Source organism: Passer domesticus, chromosome 1, assembly GCF_036417665.1.
Source record: "Passer domesticus isolate bPasDom1 chromosome 1, bPasDom1.hap1, whole genome shotgun sequence".
In the NCBI taxonomy this organism is placed as follows: Eukaryota; Metazoa; Chordata; class Aves; order Passeriformes; family Passeridae; genus Passer; species Passer domesticus.
Window position 1 is genome coordinate 117,919,794 of NC_087474.1, and position 23,531 is coordinate 117,943,324.

The window sequence follows — 23,531 nt, forward strand, 5'->3', positions numbered from 1 at the left end:
GCTCCCGGCGGCCCCCGCGCCCGCTCACGTGATCGGCCAAAGGGGCGGCGCCAGCCCGGGAGGGGGAGGCGACGGTGGCCGGCCGGAGGGGGGGAGGAGGGAGCACAACCCAGCCCAGCTCCCCCCCCGGAGCGGGCACTTGGTGTGGTCCGGGCGGCCCGGGATGCTCCCGGGGATTCCTGGCGCCGGGAAGCGGCCTTGGCCGCCGAGCGGGAAAAACAGCGCTGTCGGATTTATTAAAAAAAACCACCAAACAACAAAACAAACAAAAAGCCCAAAAGTAACAACAAAAAGTGCCAAAATTACCCCCAAGCAAGAAAAATAGGGGGGAAAAATGCGCCACGGAACAACCAAAAAAAAGCCCCAAAGTAACGACTAAACAAATCAAAACAAGAAAATTGGAAAAAAAAAATCAAACAAACAAACAAAAAAAAAAAAGGCCAAATTGACCCCAAAACAAAACGGGGGGGGTGGGGGAGGGGGAAGTAAAAAAAAAGAACAAAAAAACAAACAAACAAAAAAAGAGCCCCATATCAGCAACCACAAGAACACCAAAATAACCCCAAAGCAAAACAAGAAAAATACGCAAAACAGCAACAAAAAAGCACCACAATTGCCCTCCCCCCAAAAAAAGAAAAAATATGGGTGGAGAAATGAAATTAAAAAAAAAAAAAAAAAACACAAAAAAGGGGAAAGAAGCCCACCAAAATAACCCCAACACAAAAACCCCCCACACAAATAAAACACGTGAATGGTTAATCATAAGCTTATGTAAAAAAAACAAATTCCGCTTCAAGATGGGGAAGAATTTCTTTCCACCGAGGGTGCCAGAGCACTGGAACAGGTGTCCAGGGAGGACATGGAGTTATGGAGTTTCCCTACATTCACCCACCTGGACACATTCCAGTGTCACCTGCTCCAGGCAACCCTGCCTTGGCGGGGGATGGATTAGATGATCTCCAGAGGCTCCTTCCAACCCTAACAATTCTGAGGTTCTGTTAAAAAGTAAAGAGTTGCTGGGGTGTTCTCTGGCAGATCTGCTCAGTTCTATGCAAGACATTCAAACTGGGCAAAATAGTTTCATTTTTAAAGCTTTGCCCATTAAAGCATGATATTAAATAAAACCCTTGTGCACAGCTGTGTAGGAAGCTGTCCTGGGGAATTTTCTGGCACCAGGAATCTGGTTTGTGGTGGGATAAGAGCTGGCATTTGACCCCAAAAACCTCCCCCAAAAGAAAACAGTTCTATCAGTTTTATTTAAAAAAAAAAAGAAAAAAAGAAAGGGAAAGAAAAGAAAACAAAATCCCCACAACAACAACCATCACCCCAACAAAACAACAATAATAAAAGCAGGAAAAAAAATCCCAAATAAAACCACCAAAAAGCACACAAAACCCCCCAGAACAGTTAATTTATGCACAGGAGGCTCCACGTGAACATGAGGAAGAACTTCTTTACAGTGTGGGTGAATCTGCTGTGATTTTCTGGAGAGGTTTGCTGTCTCCTTCACTGGAGATACTGAAGAACTGTGTGGATGCAATCCTGTGCCCGTGCTCCGGGTTGACCCTGCTTGAGCAGGGATGTTGGACCAGATGGCCACTGTGGTCCTTTCCAACCTGACCCACTCTGTGACTCTGTTAAAAATTAAGGAGTCGCTTGGGTGTTCTCTGGCACCCCTGTCCCTGCTCAGTTGTATGCATGAAATTCAAATGGGATGAAATAGCTCCTTTTCTTTTTTTTGAGATTTGCATGTTAAACAGGATTATCACCCAAAGTCTTTTTGCATTTGTCACCTGAGCAAGGGAAGTCATGAGGAAGACAAGCGTGATTATCAATGGTGAAATAAATTATTTTGAACATGTTATTTACAAAAAAGTAGTGCTGACTTTTAATATCCTGCCAGGGACAGTCCTTGGGACAGAGTTTGTAAACATCACAAAAAAGCCCATCCTCTGTGAATGAAAAAATAGTTTTTAATGTAGGCAGTAAGAAGAAAAAATCTAATAGCCCATACAAGTTGCTGTTGTTCAGGGCTGGGTCCTGGGAATGTTATCTAAAAGCTACTAAATATTGCAGAAAAAAGTGGTTTTTTGCTTTGATAGATTATTAGAATAAGGGGAACACAAACTTCCACATATTTATATATTTATAAATATATATTTATATTTATAAATATATAAATATTTATAAATACAAATATTTATAGCTTATCCACATTTCAAAATTCCCCAGAGCTATTCCAAAATCATGTTTTCACCTCCACACAGACACTTTGTGAAAATGGTCTTCGTCTCCCATTCCTCTTGCATTACTTCTGAACACTACATGAGTTATATCCGGTAGAGTGAAGTGGATCAGAGCTCCTGCTCCTGTGCACACATGATTTGAGGTTAAAAATTCTTTTAAAATTCTGACCATTATCATGTCCTTCTGGCAGACATTCAATTTTTAATTTAAATGTCTGGCAGAGATTCAAATTTCATATGGCTATTATCAATCTTCGGTAGCCACTACAGAATGACAAATCATTCATTTTAATTGTAATTGTGTTGGAGGTTTGGGGTTTTTTTTAATTTTTATTATAGCAGCTCTAAATTTATATTTGTGTGCTCAGAATTTATTCTCTCTGAATGCAAATGTTGTACACATTTTCTTTTTACCCAGTATTCTAAACTTTGTGCTTAGAATGTCTCTGTTTGGATGATCTCTCCCAGTAGGATGGTGTCTACACAACTGGTTTTGTCACTCTAGTTTAATGCTGTTCTGCTGTCTCATGGACTGTTCTCCTCAGACAAGGTAACAGAATCACAGAATCAATTAGGTTGGAAAAGACCTCTGAGACCATCGAGTCCAGCTTTTGACAGAACACCACCTTGTCAACTAAACCACAGCACAAGTACCATGGCCAGTCATTTCTGGAACACCTCCAGGGATGGTGACTGAGAACCTTTTGATGCAGCCTCTCGGACTTGCCTGGAGTACTGAGGAGGGATGGACAACCCCATCTTCAATGAACACAGCAGCTCAGGGTGTTGTATCCCAGATCTCTTACTAAAAATTGGGCAGTCAATTATTTACAAGGCAGAAGATTCATTAGAAGGAATATAACAGGTCATTGCTAATGACTTGTAGCACCCTAAGTCTGGCAATGTGTGCACAACACTTTGCTTTCAGATTCTGACAATGTACAAAGAGATAGAAAGGACAGTGGACAGAAGTACAAAGCGATAATGCAATGCCATGAATCCATGTTTTAACCATCTGAATTGTTTAACTGAAAATACTGGTTATTACAGAGAAAGCAGTGGATCAAAGGAAATGGTATCTGAGCAGAAGTCAGAGAGTATAGGATGAACAGTGACAGGGGAGGCCTAATCAGGGAATAGAAAAAGAGAACAAATAGTAAGAAATTGTGAAATTAATAGATTGGAGCATATCCACTGCTTCAATTGTAAGAATAACCAGACTATGACTGTAAAATTTGGAGCTGAAACTGCTTAGCCTTTACCCTTTCATGTTTCTTTGCTGCTGCCAGTTGTGCTTTTGTACTCCTTTTGGGCTGGAAGATTCCTGAACTTGTAAGTTTTGCAATTCTTTTATGCAGATAACCAAGCTAGATCTTTCTGCTGAACTCAGCTGCTGCTGCTGCTGAGGAAGTTCATTTGAAAGGGTTTTTCCATCTGTTAATAAAATATTTGTATTACTGTGTAGGTTTAAAACAGAGGAAAAGGAATATAGAATTGCAAGAATCTCATTGTTGAATATTGAATATAGAATTCAACAGTCTCATGTTGAATCCAATACTTTCATTTGCAGTCGTTTAAATATGGGATGTAGTTGTTTCCCTGTGGTAGTTACAGGTTAAACTATGTCCTTGAAAGTTTACAACGTGGATTCCCAGCTCCTTGCAAACTTCAACTGCACATTTGAGTTTATGCTCAGTTCAAATTTCTGAGTTACATAATTAATGTTTTTCACAGCAATCCTCTGCAGCATAACTTGAAATGAAAATTTTAAGATTTAGCTAAAATCACACAAGAAGCTATCTATTGGAGGGGTGGAATTGGTTGGTTGAGGGTTTTTTTAATAAACCAGAGCAATACAAATAATTTCAAGTTCCATATCAACATGGATTTATAACCAGTTAGCTGTTGTGTGGTAACTCCTCAGGGTTAATCTGGGACCCTGATTTTTCAACTTTTGGATTTGGTTATGACCTTCACAAACCTGAGCATTGTGGTCATCTGTGTTAGCAGATACTGGTATGGAAGACAGATTGCTGCCAGAGCGAAGCTGTGGTTCCGGCAGTCTGCCATGCATCAGCAGCCTTCTAAGTTTCACTGCCTTCCACAAATCAGGAAAAGCTCATTAAATGCCCTTCTGCAGCTTGCAAGACAAAGGAAAAACAACACATGCACAGAAGAAAGAGGAACTCCTCTTAAGCTGAATCAACACAGCTTGTCATTTCCCAAAAGACAAGGACAAAACCCCGTTTTGAAGTAATAGTTTAGAGAGCAAGGCAGTAAGAACTGCTCCAGGGGCCTCAAGTGTATCTCAAGGGTGGCTGGGACATGGTCCAGGTGATCCTCTGGACAGAGTCTGCTGGCTGAAGCAGAAGGTCAGATCTGAAGCTACAGGGATTAATGAGAAAGGTTTGCCCAGCTATGCTTCAAGGCGGTAGCAGGGATCAATCTCCTGCTCTCCTAAATCAATGGTACACTCTCCCTGACTACTCAGCATCCCAGTGCCCTTGATGGGCATGGGATGGGAATGTGTGATCATGCAGTTCTCTTTCCAGGCATGATAATACAGTTCTTCTAGTGAACAGCTCCTGATTTTTAGAGAGAGCTAGGAGTAGCTCCTGAGGATCCTGCTTTGGCTGGGAATTCTGAAGTCACCGTTCTCCATAACCTCTCTTTTTTCCCCAGAACCAGCCCTCTAGCACCCCCTGAGTCAGCCCAGGATTAGCAGCAATGTTCTATTCTTTGCCAGTAACAAAAGAGTAGAAAACAAAAATAGAGTAACAAGTAGAAAAAAAAAGAAGAAATTAAGTAAAACATGTGGATCAAAACTCAGCAACACAATCCTTGGATCCATTCACTACAAAGGCTTTGGACACATATAAATATTGCCACTCTCCTTGTAAGAAAAAGTCTAGTTCTCACGCTCACTCTCTCACACATTCTCATACTTCCTTTTTCCTAATTATCGCAGATATTTCTACCTAAAGTCCATCATCCTTGCTGCTCATTTATTTTAAGCTTAGTCCAATAATCTTCCTGATTCTGGGGGGTCCCTTTGTCAGGGAAATTCCTGGGGTGGTTGCCCGACAGTTGCTGAAACTGAGTCACTAAACTAACAAAGGACTAACAAAGTGGTTCTTCATTTGTAGGCAGCATTTGCACTAATTTCTCCAAAGCTGTTCCATTTTTGCAGTCCTAGTCACATGCAAAAGCCTTACATGTAATGTGTCCCTATAACAAGGTGTCTACTGCAGTATTTATGACTTTGTGTGTATAGTGTGCAGCTTTGATTTTTAGGTGATCCAAAGCAAGCAGGTGCATTTTAGTGGATGGGAGGCAAGCACTGGTTACAGTATGCATACACATCAATGTAGACAAATAACTGAAAGTATGAATAAAAACAGACTAATTAAATCCAGTTCCTCAGATTCCTCTCTGCTTTCACTGAGCTTAGCTATCAGAGTGATGTTAAATTTAAGCAATAAAAGGGAAAAAACCCTCACTGGAGCAATAATTAGAGAAATGACAGCTGGGAATGTGGAAAACAGGTGGATATGTGATTTCATGAGTAAACTACATATGTTCACCTGAGGTGAATCCATATAATTTTTTTAAAGTCAAATGGCAATGTCCTTTATGCAGAGGAATTTACCAAGGCATCTTAATACTACATTTTTTCTTATCTTTCTTCCTTAAAACAGAGTCGTGGCACATTATTGTTGTATCCAACCAGATTTTCTCTTCTATGTTCAACATATTTAAGTAATTACTATTGGAGACAGAAGGTGAAAATGAACCAAACAGTAGATTCTCACCTAGAAATCAGTATTTTCCTAGTTCACAAAGAGTATTTTTTCTGAGGTTTTTCGATACATAAATACAGTCCTATGCAGCGTAAAGTCATAAAATAATAATAAAATGCTGTGAGATGATAATATCAGTTTTCCATTGTTCACCAGATATTACTCCAGGGGATACAATCAGTTTGAGATTTCCTGTCTTTCCTATGATTAGAATCACCTCTCTATCCTTCTACAAACATACTTCTTTTACTACGTTTAAGAGATCAACAAATGAAAAAGTCTAAACAAACTTTTCCTTGTAATTTAAAAAAAATTTAGTCTTTGAATCAGCAGTTCAGATTTTCACTGCAAAATGTATTTCAGTGCATTGGAAACAATAGGTAGGCATAGAAGGGCTTGACAGAATTTACCAGTTGCAATAGTCAAGTAGATGAGATTCATCTGTCCCATCACAGGGGGATTTGACAGAAATTGACAGAAATTTTTAAAACTGTCTTTATTATATGCTTAAAGATGTGAGAAGTAATGTTTCCAAACAAATAATTTGTTATTTGGGTTCTAGTTAATAGAATTTGCTGTATTCCCAGAAAGTGCATTGTTTAGACTCTCTGTCACTGTAAATTATTATTTTTGACAAAAAAAAAAAAAGTAATTGAAGAGGAAAAGCAAACAAGAAATGCTGCTCAAAAGATTTATAATCTTTTTACTAATGGCATTATCAAAAATGCTCTTGGGAAACATTAAGTTACATATTCTTTTTATTTAGGGAAATATGAAACTGTCCAAATAGCCTCTAAAATCTATAAGGTTTTCTCATTTTAATATATCTTTCAACCGTAATGCTTGTTGAATAAGATCAGCATTAAAAATAAATACTATTTATCTTAGCAGCCATCATGTGTATTTTAGTCTATGATATTATTCAACATCTTAATTGCTGCATTATCATTTAAAGAACAAAGGAATGAATTCTGATCTGAATTATCAGGAGCCACTGGATTTAGTGTGCAAGACATGATTGCACCTATATTCTTGTAAGGATATAGGCCTCAGCTTAGGTAGAGATGAGGGTCAAATTGGATAAAAAATCAGAGCACACCACTCCATCAGCTTCCAGACAGCATAATGCAAACACATGAGAGAACCATCCTCCCTCCTGAGAACTAGAATTGAATGCATAATTATATTTTTGCTGTTTGGGAAGGAAGGAAAATGGAGGAAGGAAAGGAGTGCGATAGATTCAGTCAATACTGGTTCCCAAATTAGAAATGACAATACTGGTTCCCAAATTAGAAAGCCCTGACCAGAGGATATAATCACTTTTTGTTCCATGTCTCGTGTCCTGTACCAGATACGGCAAGGTAAAATCCAAACTTTCCAACCACTTCTAAACAGCCTGCTTAAATTTTTGCATTTAGTAATTCTGTTTAAGGTATTTCACATTCCTGACTTTTTCTACCCCCAAAATGCCAGCTGGTAGGAGATTTCAAAATTTCAACTCTTGTTCCAGTTTAAGGGGGAAAAAAAATAAATGAGGTCATTTCTTGAGGCACAGGAATTAACTGTTAGTTCTACACCTACTATATTTCATCAAAGTCATCTTATGCTCCTGAGCTGAGCCTGGCAAAGAGGTGTAATGTCACTAATCTGAGTGTGGTCGCTGTGGCTATGCCCTTCTAAGGCAATTTGAAGTTTTTGTCACAGCTTTCTTCCCCTTTCCCTCCTATTCATGATTCCCCAGGGCCTCTTTTCACTCACTTGGTTCACTTTCCAAAAGTCCAGCCTGGTGAATCAATCAATCTGTCCAGATTCCCCAGCTAGGCACCAGCTCAGGCTTGCTGGTTCCTTCCCAGGAAAAATTTCTGCAGAGAAAATTGCAGGGAAGATACACAGAAAAATTGAACATTCAGACAAGCATCATTCTTGCATGGAGGAAAATAATTTACTCATTGCAAATAATTTCTACTTCAAATTGATCAGGAAAGCAGTGAATGCTTTCACCCACTGGTCAGGCAATAAATACTACATGGCAAAACAATAGACAAATCTAGAAAGCAAAGCCAGCAGGCATGGGTTACTAACTTGCAAAGAAACATGGGTGGGAGAAAAAAATACACAGATAAAGAAAGCTGGACTTGGAAGAACAATACTGCAAGGAAAAAGCATTGGACTCAGATGAGGATGACAGAGCAGTACTCTGGGGGTAAGTGAAGGACAGGCAGGAGGGAAGGTCCTTGTGACTGAAGTGGGGTGGTCAATGATACAGATAGGATCAGAGCTTGAGGCAAATACGAGGAATGGGGAAATCAAAATATTGAAGGAATTTTCAAAAGTTTTCCTAAATGTTGATGCAAAAAAAATTTTGGGCACTGCATTGGCACTTTGCCATCAAAGACATGATTTTATAAATTAACAAAAGGATTTAAAACCTTCTCTTAAAATCCTAGTCATTAAAGAGATCAGTACTTTCACAGCTTATCTTTTCCGACATCTTTTCTTATTCACAAGGGTTTTCCCTGGGGGAACTATAGTTTCTCAAGGTACAAGCAGAAGCTAGAAAGTACACCATGATTTTATAAAACCAGCTTCATGTCAACACATGCTGTCACCAGGCACCATGTGTCTACTTCAATTGACCTTACCCAATTACTTAATTGTATGACTCACTCTAACAAAGGTTAAGACATTAAGATTTTAGAAAGTTACACCAAATAACATAATCATCACAGATTACTTTCTCATATAATAGTGTCATTAAAATCAGGTAAATAGATGAAGGGTCGTGATGTAAATAAGCTCACTGAAATTAAAATTCACATTTCAAAGCAGAAGCACTGCTGCCTGACATACGTGCATGGTGTAATGTCTCCTTTTTGGGAGTAGGAAATCCTTGCCTCTTTCTGACTTGAATAAATGACAGGAAATTCATATGAGGAAATCCTCTACAATCTTAGCATTTTCAACTAGGACAAGGGAACAAAGAGGAAAGGCAACTTGGTGTGCTCTTTTCAGGTCAATCAACAAACATCCCTTGTTGTGCTTCAACATGTATCCTCAACGGTAAACCCATAGCTTCTGTGTGGGTGGGAAAATGCCCTGTGGTTTAACAGCAGTGTTCATTATATGCATGCTCAGGTTACACCAGAAGAATGTATCCCAGACCCTCTGCTTGGAAACGCTGTCCTGTTTCTCATCCCCTTCCGTTATCCCCCTGTGGTTGTGCAGATTTTCTGTGGGCACAGGTTATCTGATGTATGCTATGCCTTGGACAAGAAAAAAAATTAGTCAAGTTGCACTAGCAGAGTTTCTTTCACTTGCTCTTCATTTAAGAGCAGTGAATCCAATGCAATAAGGATCCTATTTTTCAGTTTATACTGTTGTTTTTCCCATCAGAAGTAATTTGGCTTCTTTGATAGCAGAGCTACCAGGGAAGTGCAAGCTGCTTCTCCAACCTGCTGCCAGGTTGTGTTCAGGTACTAGTTAATCTTCCAGAAATATAGCACCCTTTTTTTTTTTTCCCTCTGGATATATGAGATTGCACTTGACATTTTAGGATCTGCTTTCTCTGAATGGGTCCAATTTATCCTGGAATGCAGATTGTGCTGTGCAATCTACATTGCCATCATGATTTATCTTTTCATCTCTGCTTCCAGCATCTGCAAATACAGTCACTTGGTGATTGTGTATTTGTTTCCAAAATGTCTACAAAAATATTACCTATGGTAAGGTCAAGTATGTATGCTTTTGATGCTACTTTGCAAGACCTGCCATACAGCATTTATTGTTTCCCAAGTATCTCATTTATATTATATAATGTTATTTTATATTAGTTTGAAGGCCATGAAAGACTAAGTTAAATACCTTACAGAAGTGTATTACATCAGCATAGTTACAAAACTCAATTATAATTGAAGTTCATCGGAGTACAACCTGAATTGAGGTTGCCAAGTTCTGTTTCTAAAACCAAATTAGTGAGCATCAATATATTGATAGTGCTTCATATTTTACATTTTATAACTGATGGGGTCAAACATGTTGTTTGAGTCCGGCATTGGAGGACTTCCATTGCACGGTCAGAATTATTAACAATGATTAACAGCAAGACAGAAGACTCTTCAGCCAGTTCATCTGGGGTTGTTGTATGCAAGTTTTTTCTTTTCCTTCCTTTTAGAATATTTATTTTTTTAAATAATTTTTATTAATGCAGTTTAGAACTTACATTTGCATTTTGGCAAATTATCCAGTACGCTGATCAGATGTAAATACATCCTTTCGCTCCTTGTCAAATGCAGAGTGCTAACATTAGCACTCTCCTATAAATCTAGCACCAAATCTTACCTGCAGTTTTACCTTCTCTTATTTCTACTTTAGATTTTCTTCTGTTGTCCCTCATTTTACCAGGCTTGAAGTTTCTTTGGATTTGTGCAGTAATTTTTATTGACATATTTATGTTTGCTATCTACTTCTAACTATTGTCTTTCATTCCTTTTCCAGAAATGGTTTTAAATAAAATAGTTCATTTTAATATTTAAAATACTGCTTAACACCATGTAATGAAGTCTTCTGATACACATCCCAATTTTCATTAATACTCATCTTTCATTAATTTTCTCATCTAATACAGTCTCAGTTTTCCTTATTTCTTAACTATTTTTTTTCTAGGAAACTTAAAATCAGGCTTACATAGAATTTATTTGTATGTGTGTATCCACATTAAATGCAAACACTTCTGTAAATGCCTACTCAGCTGTAAACACATGCACATGTAACAGAGCTTGGCTGAGCCTGTTCTCCCTGTGACCTCATTTGATGTAATTGGTTGTGAGCATCGTGTCTGTCTTCAGGCCACCACAAACTTTCAGCCTGGTGCTCATTCCAGCCCTTCCCACCACAATCAGATTTCCATGTGTGCCATCTATTGACTACTGGAAAAATATCATCAGTAATCCCTGAAATCTGTAACGCAGTTTTACCACTGTCTTCATGAGACTTCCATTCTTCGCATCAACAATGAGAATGCCATTTCTGTTTTCACATATTATTGACAGGCACTTAAGGGCTTATTTGCTGGGTATTTTAAGTTTGGTTTGTTGGTTTGCTTTTTTTTTTTTTTAAAAAAAAAGCTCTTTACTTTTAACCTTCCTGATTTAATGCTTTCCATATATTATTCATTCTTACATTAAGTCAGATTTTAAATGCATGTGTGATTTACCAGAAGAAAAACCCTACAGATTTAGTCCCTGATTGATTTTTTTAATAATCCTAGCACTTAATTATCTTAGAGTGGCTAATGACCTTTTATCACATTAGATTATTAATGCTGTCATATGCAAAGAAATTGAATTTGGGTCTAATTCAGATCTAAATCTTAACCAAGTGACACCAAATGTAATGCACTAATAGACAAAATTAGAGTCCAGCCTGTGGCATGGTATTACTATTTCCCTCCTGATTTATTGGACACTAAAAGAAACCAGTAGCTGTCAGAGGAAATTCATTGACTTGATTCTGACTGACAAGATTGCACATGTGCTGGAACATACTTTGTTGCAGTTTCTATAACAATGCATGCTGCTATCCTGTTTTTTGTGGGTTTTACCTAAGATGACATACAATTCTTAGATCTCCATTTATTATTCATTGGGGGATAGCATAGGAGTAAATAGGACAGGATTTCCTGTCCTTCTGCTGTCATTACATGTTTGATTTAGCAAGTTAATAACATGACTGTAAAGGCTGTTTATATGAGATAATAATCACTGCAGAGTTTGGGCCCAGAAAATGCTGATAACTTCTCCAAAACCAAATCTGTGATGGAAATTTCCAAGAAAATCACTTTGACAGGAGATTACTAGTTTTACTGCAGGCCAGATGCAAAGTGAAAGATAACTGAACATGTTGATGCTTTAATCTTGGAGGTGCCAAGTCTACTGCATTTCCCATTTTATTTCTTACTCAAAAGTGGGTCATACTTGACTTCACTTCTGTAAAAATATCAAGCTGTGGAAAATACATTGGATACTGGAAAATATATTCATAAATTGCCAGATATTAGTTTTTTATTATTCTATATTCAAATTTTCTCAATAATAAAGAAACAATAATATTCTGTCATGATAAAAAAGACAATGCCCAAAAGATATTGCAACCTTTTCCAACTTTTTTTAATAAGGCAGATGCAGTTTTTAGCCAAATGAGAAGAACCTAGACAGATCCCAAAATACTTATATGCATTACTGAATGTATCATATATTTCCCAGTACCTCCAGAAATAAGTAGAACACTACTTTGTTCTTTGAGTGTTCAAATGCCTAAGGATACCTAGAAGGAATCTGCCTTTTTTTTTCTTCATTACCACCAAAACCAACCCAACAGTTGCTTTGGTAGATTGCTTTGACAGCTGCATTAAGGTGACTGTGCGATGTTTGTACGTGTTCAACTCCATGATTTTCGCTTGGCTTCAGCATTCATTTCCACTGTTGGCAGAGAAGCTTGATGCACAGGGATGAATGATGTGAGAGAATATGACAAGAAAAATCACAGCTTTGTTTCCACAGCTCAGCACTCCTTGAGCACCTTAACTTCCTACTAAAATTAACCTACATTTGTGTCTGTTAGCCAACACAAGGACATGTCTCATATCTTTTGCAGCCCTATCTTGTCATTTGCCACAGACATCCTCATCACAGCTATCATAAGAGTACTGAGTAAAGAAATAACAGGCTGAAAACAGATAAAAATTAGAATCCTTCATAACCTTTATAAAGAGAGCAACATACATTTCTCTGAAATATCTGTGGTCATTGTTTTTAACATTTAGCCATTAAGTCTTTCCCTATTTTCTTTGACAGAGGTAGTTGATGCTCTGTCATGCCAGCACAAGGAATGTGGGCCACAGCTGCCCACACCTAAGAAAACAGCATCTCCAGTGCTAATGGAAATGTGTTTTTAAAAGTAATTGATGACTGAATCATCTGCTTTGAGATAACCTACCTCTGCCTACCAGTATTTTAAATGCCTTTTCAATTACATCTGTCCTCAACAGTTGCTCCCTTTCCCAGCCTGGCACTTGGCACAGACCTCCTTCCTTCTGCTCCTCATGGCAGGCAGAAGTGTCACTTAAGCAAGTGTTCAGGAGTAATTCCGGGGGCAGAAAAATGAGTAAAAAGGATGAAAGGTTTCCTTGCATGTTTCTGAGTCCCCTTGTTTCCAGAATCACTCACTGGCCTCCGAAGCTAAGTCAGCTTTGCAGTGTTCCTTCCCATCAGTGATCCGGCTAAGCACTTGAGCCTTTTCCGCTATTCATCCAGAGGGGCTTGTTTTCACTGTTTATGCCAGGTCACAGATTATGGACAATTAGGTGCTCCTGAGCTGAGACACACAAATATATGCATGCATGTCTAAAAGTGCAACTGTTTAGAGCAGCCTCAGCATCTCCTAGATGAACTAATGTATTAGCTTTTGTGGGATTTGGGAGGTGTTAGGCGGCCTCTGGCTAGAGACTCATGGCAATTGTTTGGAGGCTAGGCAGGAAGGGAAAAAATGTAGGGCTTAAGCAGTGTTCAGAGTCAATATCCTGAGATACTTAGGTTTTATTTAATCTATCTGCACTGTGTTAAATTTTGTTTGTTTGTTTTATGTGTTTAGATGCAGTCTGAGCTAACAAAATGATAAATTGGGTTGAGGGTAGAGGGGGGTTTTGTGGTTGAACCTGAACTTTTTGCAAATTGTTTTTATAGTCAAGTGAAGAAATCACTGGCTAACAGCATAAGACCATTTGCATATAATGCATGAGTGCAGTTGTTCTTCACCAATCCTTATATTCTTTATATCAACTTTTTTTCCTGCTACTGACAGTTTTAGAGGGAGGGTGAACAAATTGGCAAAGGGTAATCTGATTTTATATTCTGTTACATTAAAAGGGGAAAGCTCTCAGACAGCATTTGTGAACCTTGTACAGGGTTATTTATAGAAGATTCATCTGTTCCTGAGGGAAACAAAGAAACCTTTTCAACCCTGTCTAAAGTACAAGAATGATCTAAGTTAAAACCTGCCTGCAGGCAAACAGTGTGTAACAATTCAGAGTTTATCCTTGGACAGGGAGCATGTGGGTCTCTGCTGTACCCTATTTGCACCTTGTGCAATCATTTATACTTCTGTGAAATAACTGCAAAATACCACCTTTTGTGTGACTTCGGCTTTGATTGTATTTTATATGGCTCCATGGAGCTATAGATGATGGCGGCTTCCGAAGAAGAGATTTCATCTGCAATACTCCCTAGATCGATCACAGGCTGTTAAGTATGTTAGAAATGCTGTTGCAGAGTGCTCTGGCAAGCTTGGCAGGTTGTTTTACAGTGGTCTGAGGTTTTGCCTCAGTATCCAACCCCACTCCCTGCCGGAGCTGCCTTCTACATTGCAGAGCTGGTGGGAGCAAGGTGGACTCCTGCCTTAGCAGCTCTGGTGCAAAGATTAGCATTTTAGCAACGGGGGAAACAGGTGGATTTGCTCTAAAATGGCCAACTTAGTAGAAGTATCTGAGGAAAAGTCTGTAATACACTGAAAGTTGCAGTCTGGTACAACAGCTTCCTCTAGCTCCTCCAAAGCCAGAGGGGCTGTCAGAGAGTCAGTCAGTGTGCATCCTTTCTTTCGTCCTTCCATGCAGCCCCAGGCTGTTATTTAGAGTTTCAGATCCCTATCTCGACAAGACAGAAAACAGTAAGCAAGTGTAAAGGAAGGCCTTTTCCTCTCCCATTAGGACCAGGAGTTTTCAATAGTGCTCAGACACTTAAAGGGCAGCAATATTTTTTCTACTTCTCTGCAAGAAAATTCACCAAAACTTATCTCTCATATCTGACAAATTTTACAAAAGCTGAAAAAAGCTTTCAAAAGTAGCTGCAGTGAGCACTAATTCAATCTGCTGTTATTCCTAAAACCAGAGATGTGGCTAAAATACTCCCAGAGGTAGGTGTGCCTTTTCCCAAGCCAGACCCCGAGATGGCTAAATCAAGGAACAACTTGCCACAAAACAGCCCAAAGCTTCCCCTTCAACTGCTGCCTAAAACACGGCAGTGTAACAATCCATCTCCTGACTTCACCATGTGGAGAAATTGCCTTGTCTCAACAACGTGGATAGTTTATAGCATCATAAAATATCCTGAGTTTAAAGGGACCCCCAGGATCATGGAGTCCAGCTCCTGGCTCTGCACAGGACAGCCCCAAAATGGTTGTCTCTTACAGGAGCAGCATGAAGTATTCTTCTGTTTCTGGGCTCAGGAAGGCTTTAAGTAAGCTGTTAATGTGCATACTTGTGACATTGTCCAGCAGCAACCCTAAGAAAATGAAATAATCTTCGCTGTGATGTTAGGTTTTCAAATCACTGACTGTAGGCTTTGCCTGGCCCATGGGGAATGAGATCCTCACTTCTGCTCTCAGTGAATCCTCACACTCATTGTGATTTTGGTGCTACCAGGAGGCTCAGCTTGTCTGTTTTCAGCTCTCTGCTTGATGCAAACAGGGCTGCAGGACCAATTAGCACAATCTTAACAACATATTCTAAGAAGAACAAATATCCTGCATGTTACACCAGGGATGTCATGTGGTGCAAAATGTTTTTTTCTTTTTTATACACCCTGCCTTATTGAAAATGCCTATTTTAAAGCATTTGGTTTTGTTTCTTTCTATGTAGAGATTCTGTCATTTCTGTATTTCTGCAGGTCTAAATAATATGGCATGGATGTGTCCTTACTGTTGCACTTATCTTCCTTCTGCAGGAATTCCAGCCACTGATATGGCCAAGACAGAAAGTACATACCGAAACTGAACAGAATGCAAAATATGGGTTTGCAGCCTTGAACACTAACTGCTAAACAATTCCAGAGATGTATCCATGCATGAGAACTAATACTATTAAGATCTCTTTTTAATGACATGTATAAACATGTCTGTATAAACAGAAATTCCACCTTTTTAATGACATATATAAACATTTCTGTATAAACAGAAATTCCACCAGCATAATGATGGAAGAATAAGTTTTTTGAATTCATCAAGCTGATATCTAAAAGACCTCTAAAACATTCTGCCAGTGCCATTGTAAATCTTAATCTCAGACCTAAACCTACAGGAGCTGAATCTTCTTGACCCACTACATTGACTTTGACCAGATAAAGGGCATAAAAAATACCTCAGGATTGTGCAATACCAGAAGTATAGTACTTCACTGTTATATGGAGATTCTGAGTTCATGGAAATCAGACAGCCAGTAGCAGCAGCACTATCAAACTCCACTTATCCTTAATGAATCTGCAAGAAAGTTTGGCTGAAGACTATTGAGGTCAGAATCAGGCCCTCACATTGGAATATTTTTTGCTTTTAGTGCAGTTGGTCTAGATTTTCATCACAAAAAACAAGCCAGATGTGATCTGGGAGGATCCCCCTCCCCAAACTAAATTTTTTTCCCTTTTGCCTTCCAGGTTTAATTCAAAAATATTAAGAGCCAATATAATGGACAAATAAATTCACCACAAACTAATAATTATTTCACCCAAATGGACTTTATTTTTATAACCTGAATGTTATTATTATATAACATATTAGTGCAATACTGACCCAGTAATACAATGCTTGAGGAACTGAGCCAGTAGTCAAAGGAGATTCTTCCCTAGGTATAGCCACAATGTTGTAATAAGGTTTGAACTAGAATATATTGAGTAATGATTTAGCATGAATGAGTCATGGTATAAACCATAACAAGTGCTGCTTCTCACTGCTTAGGTATGTCTGAGTAAAGTAATACTTCATTTAAGAACTTAGGAAAAATATGTAGAAAAATACAGACCTACACAGAAGCTTGGACTTGCTGTAATAAGGTAGACCTCAGTGTTGAAGACTTTTTAAAAGAACATTTAAATTTGTTATCCCAACATAGTGAATTCAGTTTGGTAGAAGAATTCTTTGTTGATTTTGTTCTATTTTGTTTTAGTTGGAATTGTTACTGTTTCATGTAATTCAACATGAATCCTTTACAAATATTTTTAAATTATAATACTGGAATAGTACTTAAGATGGATGCTAATTTTTGTGTATGGCTACAAAACAATACATTTTACTGGCATTTAGTAGTTTGATAGACTTTAGCTCCACATGACCTGCTTTCTAGAAACAGCCATATATTGATAAGATTTGCTGTTTTTCTTGGGGGAGAATTATGTTTACTTTCAAATAAAACTCCTTGAAAATGTTGAATAAGACTGATCATAATTTAAATGTAATTGAACACCTCCTAAGAATTTGTTCTTTAGAAATAGTTCTGAATTATGAAGATTGGCAGCTCTTACTATTAATATATAGCATATAGAAAGAATATATATATTTTAAAATGTGTGTATTGTATGTCAAAAGTTCAAATTCTCTGTTCCTTTCATTCTCTTTCAGAGCAGGACACATTAGAGAATTTGATTAAGTGTTTAGCCATTCTAAAATTACTCACATCTTGAAATTCAATGGCCTGTAGTTTTGCTCATTAATGATAAGGAACAATTTTGATATAATTATTTAAATGTTTTTATTTATGAGTTTTAAGTCCCTATACTCTTTGCTGTGTAATTTCCTAAATGACATGCTATTCAGGTTGCTGAAGACAGATTTATCTCCTTTTTGGTTACTGTTCTGATGCACAGAAAAACTTGAACATTTGTCCACATACATTTGAAAATTACACTGAGCTGAAAAATTGTCTCCACCATGCAAAAGGACCATGCTCTGTACTGAAAAATGAGTAGGAGTCCTCTGCTAAGAGGTGTCAATACTCAATGAGCACTCCTGAGAATTGATAGTTTGGTCACGCCTGCTCCAAGAATATCACAGCGATTAAATTATGCTTTCAGAAAATGCCTGTAGTGGTAGTGATCAGTATTTTCATCTGTTCTTCCCTAAGGTCATGGATAACCATAACATAAGTTGAGTGCTTTTCTGGATCGATATCCTGACATGCTGGCAGAGAACTGTGCAGCATCCATTAGCAAGGCTGACCTCTTGCCAGCATAACATACATCAGGTGCCTGTTACACACCCGTGCTGCAGTCTGGCAAAAGAAGGATCCTTACGATGTCTGGCCAAAGCAATCTCAATAATTCTTTTATAGTTTGTAGTAACAAAAATGTATCACGTACTCAGTATCCACTAAAAACGTAGTACTTCTTATTCCCAGATCTTCTTTTCCTTATTGCCCAAGCAAAGTTGATGAGGGTGAGCTAACGGGCCATGTCTCATGCACCACAGATCAGAAGGGACAGCAGCAGTAATGTACATAAGCATATTATTTTACTGAATTTCCACATTAAACTGATTAATTCTAGCAACCATTGCTGATAGGAAATAATAGAGAAAGTGTATTAATTGTTTAATTGATTTTGACAGCAGAGGACAAATGTAGCTATATTTTTTCCCCCTCCACATCTCTCTTAGACAAGCAGGTATGCACATAATATTTAAAATTGAGGCACTCCTGTCATTGTGAGTGCTCATTGGACCACTGAAAATGTGTAGTAAGTCTTATTATGGTTACAACAAACAGTTACTTACAGCCAGGTCAAAGAGCATTGTTCAGTGACTTGCCTGATTTTAAATCCAGCATGTGCCATTTCTACTTCCCATGTGTAGAAATGGGAAGTATGTATTATAACTTCTTGTCTGGGTTTTGAAGTTATAATTTGAAAACAGCTTATGTGGTCTTATATAGGACTCTGTCATGGTGGGAGGGTTAATTTTTTTTTCTAAGTTTTGATAATTTCACATAAATGGCTTAATTCTGAATCCCCATGGAGGGAAGCTGTGGGGTCTTACTGACACCATTTGTAGGTTTGAGGTCAACAGGGTGTAGACTTGGATCTTGATAAACATAATTTACTTCTCTGATGATTATTTGCCATGGCATTTTAGACTCTGACTCTCACATTTCACAGAAGAGGTGTTTTAGAGAGGTTACAGACTCAAGGACCTGTAGACAAATCAACCAGCACTCCCATTTCTCACAGTGGGTGGGAACACACTCTGTTCCCTTTAACACTGCAGCTTAGTTTTCACCACTTTAACCACGATCATCTAAGAGACAGAACCCCAAATAAATTAAAGGAAACATTCACACAGAGTTTATGCAGTCTGCACCTTTATATGAGCTAATGCTTTAATGTGTACAGTATACAGGCACACTGCCTTTTACAGCAGCCTCTCCTATTTGTCTGCAGCTCCATTCCAGGAGCAGGCCAATCTTGTGTGTATTGAGGATGACAATGCCATGCTGGAGGTAGATGACAAACAGCAGCATTTCAGATGCAACAGGACCAAACAAACTGGAACAAATCCCCCCTCTAAACAGCGCTGTGTGTGCTACCCACTGCCAAGGGCTGCACATAAGTTTCCATTTACAGTGCAAGATGAGACTTAAAATAAGCAAAGTTGGTTAAAGGAAAGCTATTTTGAAAGGATAGCAAGAAGCGAATATTCTATTTATAATAAGAAAAAATTGAACTCTGTTCAAGAGAATGGAATCTTTTAACTAACCTCCATTCTTACTGTGTAAGTTTAAAAAAGCATGTCCATTTTTTTACATGTACAGTATAGCATAGTATCTTTCAAAGACGCATTTGATCTGTAAAAAATTTAAATTCACGTTCATTCATTGAAGCATATACAGTGATTAGAGCAGCTTTACTTACCTGGTAACATATTAACAAGGAAACTGCCCTCTACACTTAAGGTTTTGGAATCAGAAAATGGCTCCTTTTTGGGAAAAGAATGGTTCAATGTGTCATGTGCCTAGGAAAGTTGCTTTCATTTTCTCTTGAAAACTGCCCTCGCAAAAGAAAACTCCTCAGCCAGAAAGATGGCCAGTGTTGTTCCAAAGGTGTTGCTTGATATGGTGGGAAGATTTGTGTAACTAAAAACACATCTAGTTTGCCAGAGCACAGTAACCTAAAACACAGGGAAAAAGTTGATTTATTGTTTCCTGGACATCCAAAAAACTTTTTACTTGTATGAAATAAGCTGTAGGAGTGTTGTCCTTAGTTTTGTCTGTGGCTGCTAGTGTTTGCAGATACACCTGGCAAGAGCAAAAAAGATGTCCTTCCCCTTGCACATGGCACCTTTAAACCTCTCTGCAGTTACACAGCTTTGTCTCTTTCCCCTTCTGCTCACATCCATCTTTGACTGCTCCCACAGAACAAATCTCTGCATTTTTCATATTGGCAAGTAGTTGGGCTGTTCTTGCACCAGCATTGTCAAGAAAGCAACAGAATAATAGTTGTACAAAAGTATTTCTATAAAGTTGTACAATAGTTGTGCAAGGTGATCTAAAATGTGCTTTTTGAGTGTCAGTTTACCCCTGCAAACAGTAGTTTACAAGCAGTTCTAAAAGTTTTCACTGTTGAGATTTCATTTCACAAACACATTTTATCACAAGGAATAAAAAGTTGGAAGGGCCATTGGTTTCATTTCATCTAAAAAGTCTGATTTAAAATGCTCTCCTTCAAATAAATGTGTTTCATAAACTTCAGCTGCCTGATTTCTCTTTACATGTTGTTTATGTGAATGGCAAAAACTACATAAGATTTACAAGGCTTGTGCCATGCTCTATATTGCTCCACAGTGCACCAGTTGTCAGCTCCAAGGTCACAGCTTTATTAAAGGATCAAGATTTACAATAATGTTAACGAGAGCATGAATGCCTTCACAAACACCTTCCTGTAGTTTACTTCCCTGAAGTCAGCTGCACAATTTCTCCCCCTGCCAAAGCTACTAATCAATAAATACTGCAGTCTCCTGAAGAAAGTTCAAATGGATCTATCATGTTGCATTAGTAATAAATCTTTGCTTTTGTTTAACACCTGCCTTCAAAAGACATAACCTTCTTTACCTGCAGTAATTAAACTTCCAAACAGCCTTATTTGGTGATTAAAACCTGCTCCCTTTTTAAAGATTGAGAAACTGATGCATAAGGCCTTGTTTTGCTGAAATCCTACAAGAAGAGTAAGACTTGGGAGCCCATCTCTGCCAGCCTCCCATGTGCTGAGGCTGAAGGCCATGCTGCCTGTACCCCAATGGTAGTTGTGTAGCATCTGAACTGAGGCTTCTGCAACTCTTCCTTTTTGTATACTTTCACAGCCTGGCTAGTGTGTCCCTGAAGCTGATATACAGTCGTGGTGTCATCCTCACTGACACAAGCATGTACAAGAAGCACACAGCAGCTATTTAGCACTTAAGGGGTAGCTCTGTGTCTTCTTCTGGCTGTCCCTGCAGTGCTGATGAAGTTACTGCCACCAGCTGCTGCTAGTCACCCACTCAGATTGACTGGTCTGTCTTCCTGCTCCATTCCATGGAAGATAATCAATCACTTTAAACAGTAGGGGGTTTGCCAGCCTATGAACAGTCCAGATAACCCATATCAGCAGGGATGAGAGCAGGACAGCAGTAACCTCCTGAGCTAGCACAGCCATGGTTACCAGAGGACAACTTACCACAGCATCTCAAATCCCAGGCCTGTCTTCCCCTGGGAGATCCCTGCTCAAGGAGTTCTGCCTTTTCCACCAGATTTTCTCCCAACCTGAAGTATGGGCAGCAAATATCCCAGCCCAGGCAACTTACTTCACTTTGGGCCAAAGGCTTTAGAAGTGCCTCTTCCCTTGAGAGTCTCAGAACTCTTGTTACTTAGAGGCATGCAAATTTTGTCTCCATGTGGTCTAAAAAGAAGGCATTCAGGCAGTGACTGGTTTTTGTTGTGCTGTCTCTGCTCTCCTTTAGGAAGATACTAACCTTAATAGGTAATAGTCATTGTGACACAAATTGAACAAGAAGAACATCCTTCACAAAATCACAGGATGGTTCATCTCTCATCTTCACCTGAAGAGAGACCTTGGCTTCAGCTTCAGTGCCTGCAGATCCCTCTCCCTTCCAAACCAAGGACCCAGATGGTGTCATGGGCATTGTCTCTTGCTGCTGATCACTAGCAGCTACAAGAACCAGCTCTGGTGGATATCTAAAGCATTTAGGCTTTCATTTGGTTTTGAAATGCTGGAGTCTGAAAGCATACGTGAACCACAGCTCTTGATGTTTTGTACTCTCTTTTCTGAAAGTCTAACCTCAGGTCAGAGAGAGGGCAATCTGCCCACCTAGAGATCTCCTCTGAACACCTATGGTACAGAGAGCTGCAGTCAAGGAGACAGGGGAACCAAGATGAAGGATCCATTTTCTCTCAGTCCTGGCACTGGAACAGGTTGCCCAGAGAAGTTGTGCATGCTCAGTTCCTGGAAGTGTTCAAGCCCAGGTTTCGAAGGGGCTCTGAGCAACCTGGACTAGTGAAAGTTGTCTCTGCTCACGGAAGAGCAGATAGAACTACATTATCTTTAAGGTCTCTTTCAACCCAAACCATTCTATAACCTCTGAGCAAAAAAAGACCAGGCCTAGTCTGAATCTTAGATTTATTATGATTACAACCTTCACAAATTAATATAGTTGATATACTCTCTACAAATCTGTTTCTTTTTAAAGCATTCTCAACATTTTAGGTTTTTTTTTATATGCCAAGATTTATGTCCAGATGAGGTCAGTGCTAGATGTGCTTAACAGATCCAAAGTCTTCTCCACCTGCAGAACTCTGTTGGCATCAGTATACAGCTAGATAGATATTCTTTATAGTTCTTATTCTGGAAGAAAAACACAATCATACCACTAAATTAATTTTTTTTTGTTTTGGTTTGGTGGGTTTTTTTTGTTTCGTTTTTTTTTTTTTTGTCAGGAGGCAGAAAACTTGCCCCCGCTGTCAGTAATACCACTAAAACTACTCCATAAAATCACCGCTAGAACCAGTCACAGAGGTCTATCATCAGTTAGGTTGGAGAAGACCTCTGAGATCATCAAATCTAACCTATGACCGAACACCACCAAATCAGCTATAGCACAGCACTAAGTACCATCTTTTCTTAAACATCCCCAGGAATCCTGATAGCCATCACCACCCCGGGAAGCCCATTCCAATGTTTGATCACCCTGAAGAAATTCCTCCTGATGTTCAGCCTAAATCTCCTCCAGCACAGCTTGAGGCTAATTCCTCTTGTCCTGTCACCCGTTAATGGAGAGAAGAGGCCGATCCCCACCTGGCTACATCCTTCTTTCAGACGGAGAGCGATAAGGAGCCTCCTTTTCTCCAGGATAAACAACCCCACCTCCCTCAGCCGCCCCTCACTGGTGCTCCAGACCCCTCACCAGCTCTGCTGCCCTTCTCTGGACTGGCTCCAGCACCCCAGTGTCCTTCCTAGACTGAGGGCCTCAGAACCGAACACAGGCTTCGAGGTGCGGCCTGACGGGTGCCGAGTACAGGGAGACTGGACAATTCCACCCAGGAATAACCCAGCGCCTGAGCGCTGCCCCCGTGCCGGTCCGGCAGCGCTGCTGCTGCGCCGAAGGGCGGCGGGGCGGGCGCAGCGCGGTG

At 39.2% G+C, this 23,531-nt stretch overlaps 1 long non-coding RNA gene across 3 annotated transcripts; it reads right to left on the bottom strand.

Moving 5' to 3' along the window:
* Window positions 1-7,866: 7,866 nt before the first annotated feature.
* LOC135278484 (uncharacterized) lies at window positions 7,867-23,506 on the bottom strand. 3 transcript variants are annotated; one of them, XR_010345987.1, is made up of 3 exons: window positions 23,306-23,506; window positions 21,689-22,746; window positions 7,867-7,908 (listed from the first exon to the last, which is right to left on the bottom strand). It is a non-coding gene; the product is annotated as an uncharacterized LOC135278484 (long non-coding RNA). The 3 variants fall into 3 exon arrangements; XR_010345985.1 differs by lacking the exon at window positions 7,867-7,908 and adding an exon at window positions 17,233-20,020; XR_010345984.1 differs by lacking the exon at window positions 7,867-7,908 and adding an exon at window positions 17,233-21,463 and having other exon boundaries at window positions 21,562-22,746.
* Between the last annotated feature and the right edge of the window lie 25 nt (window positions 23,507-23,531).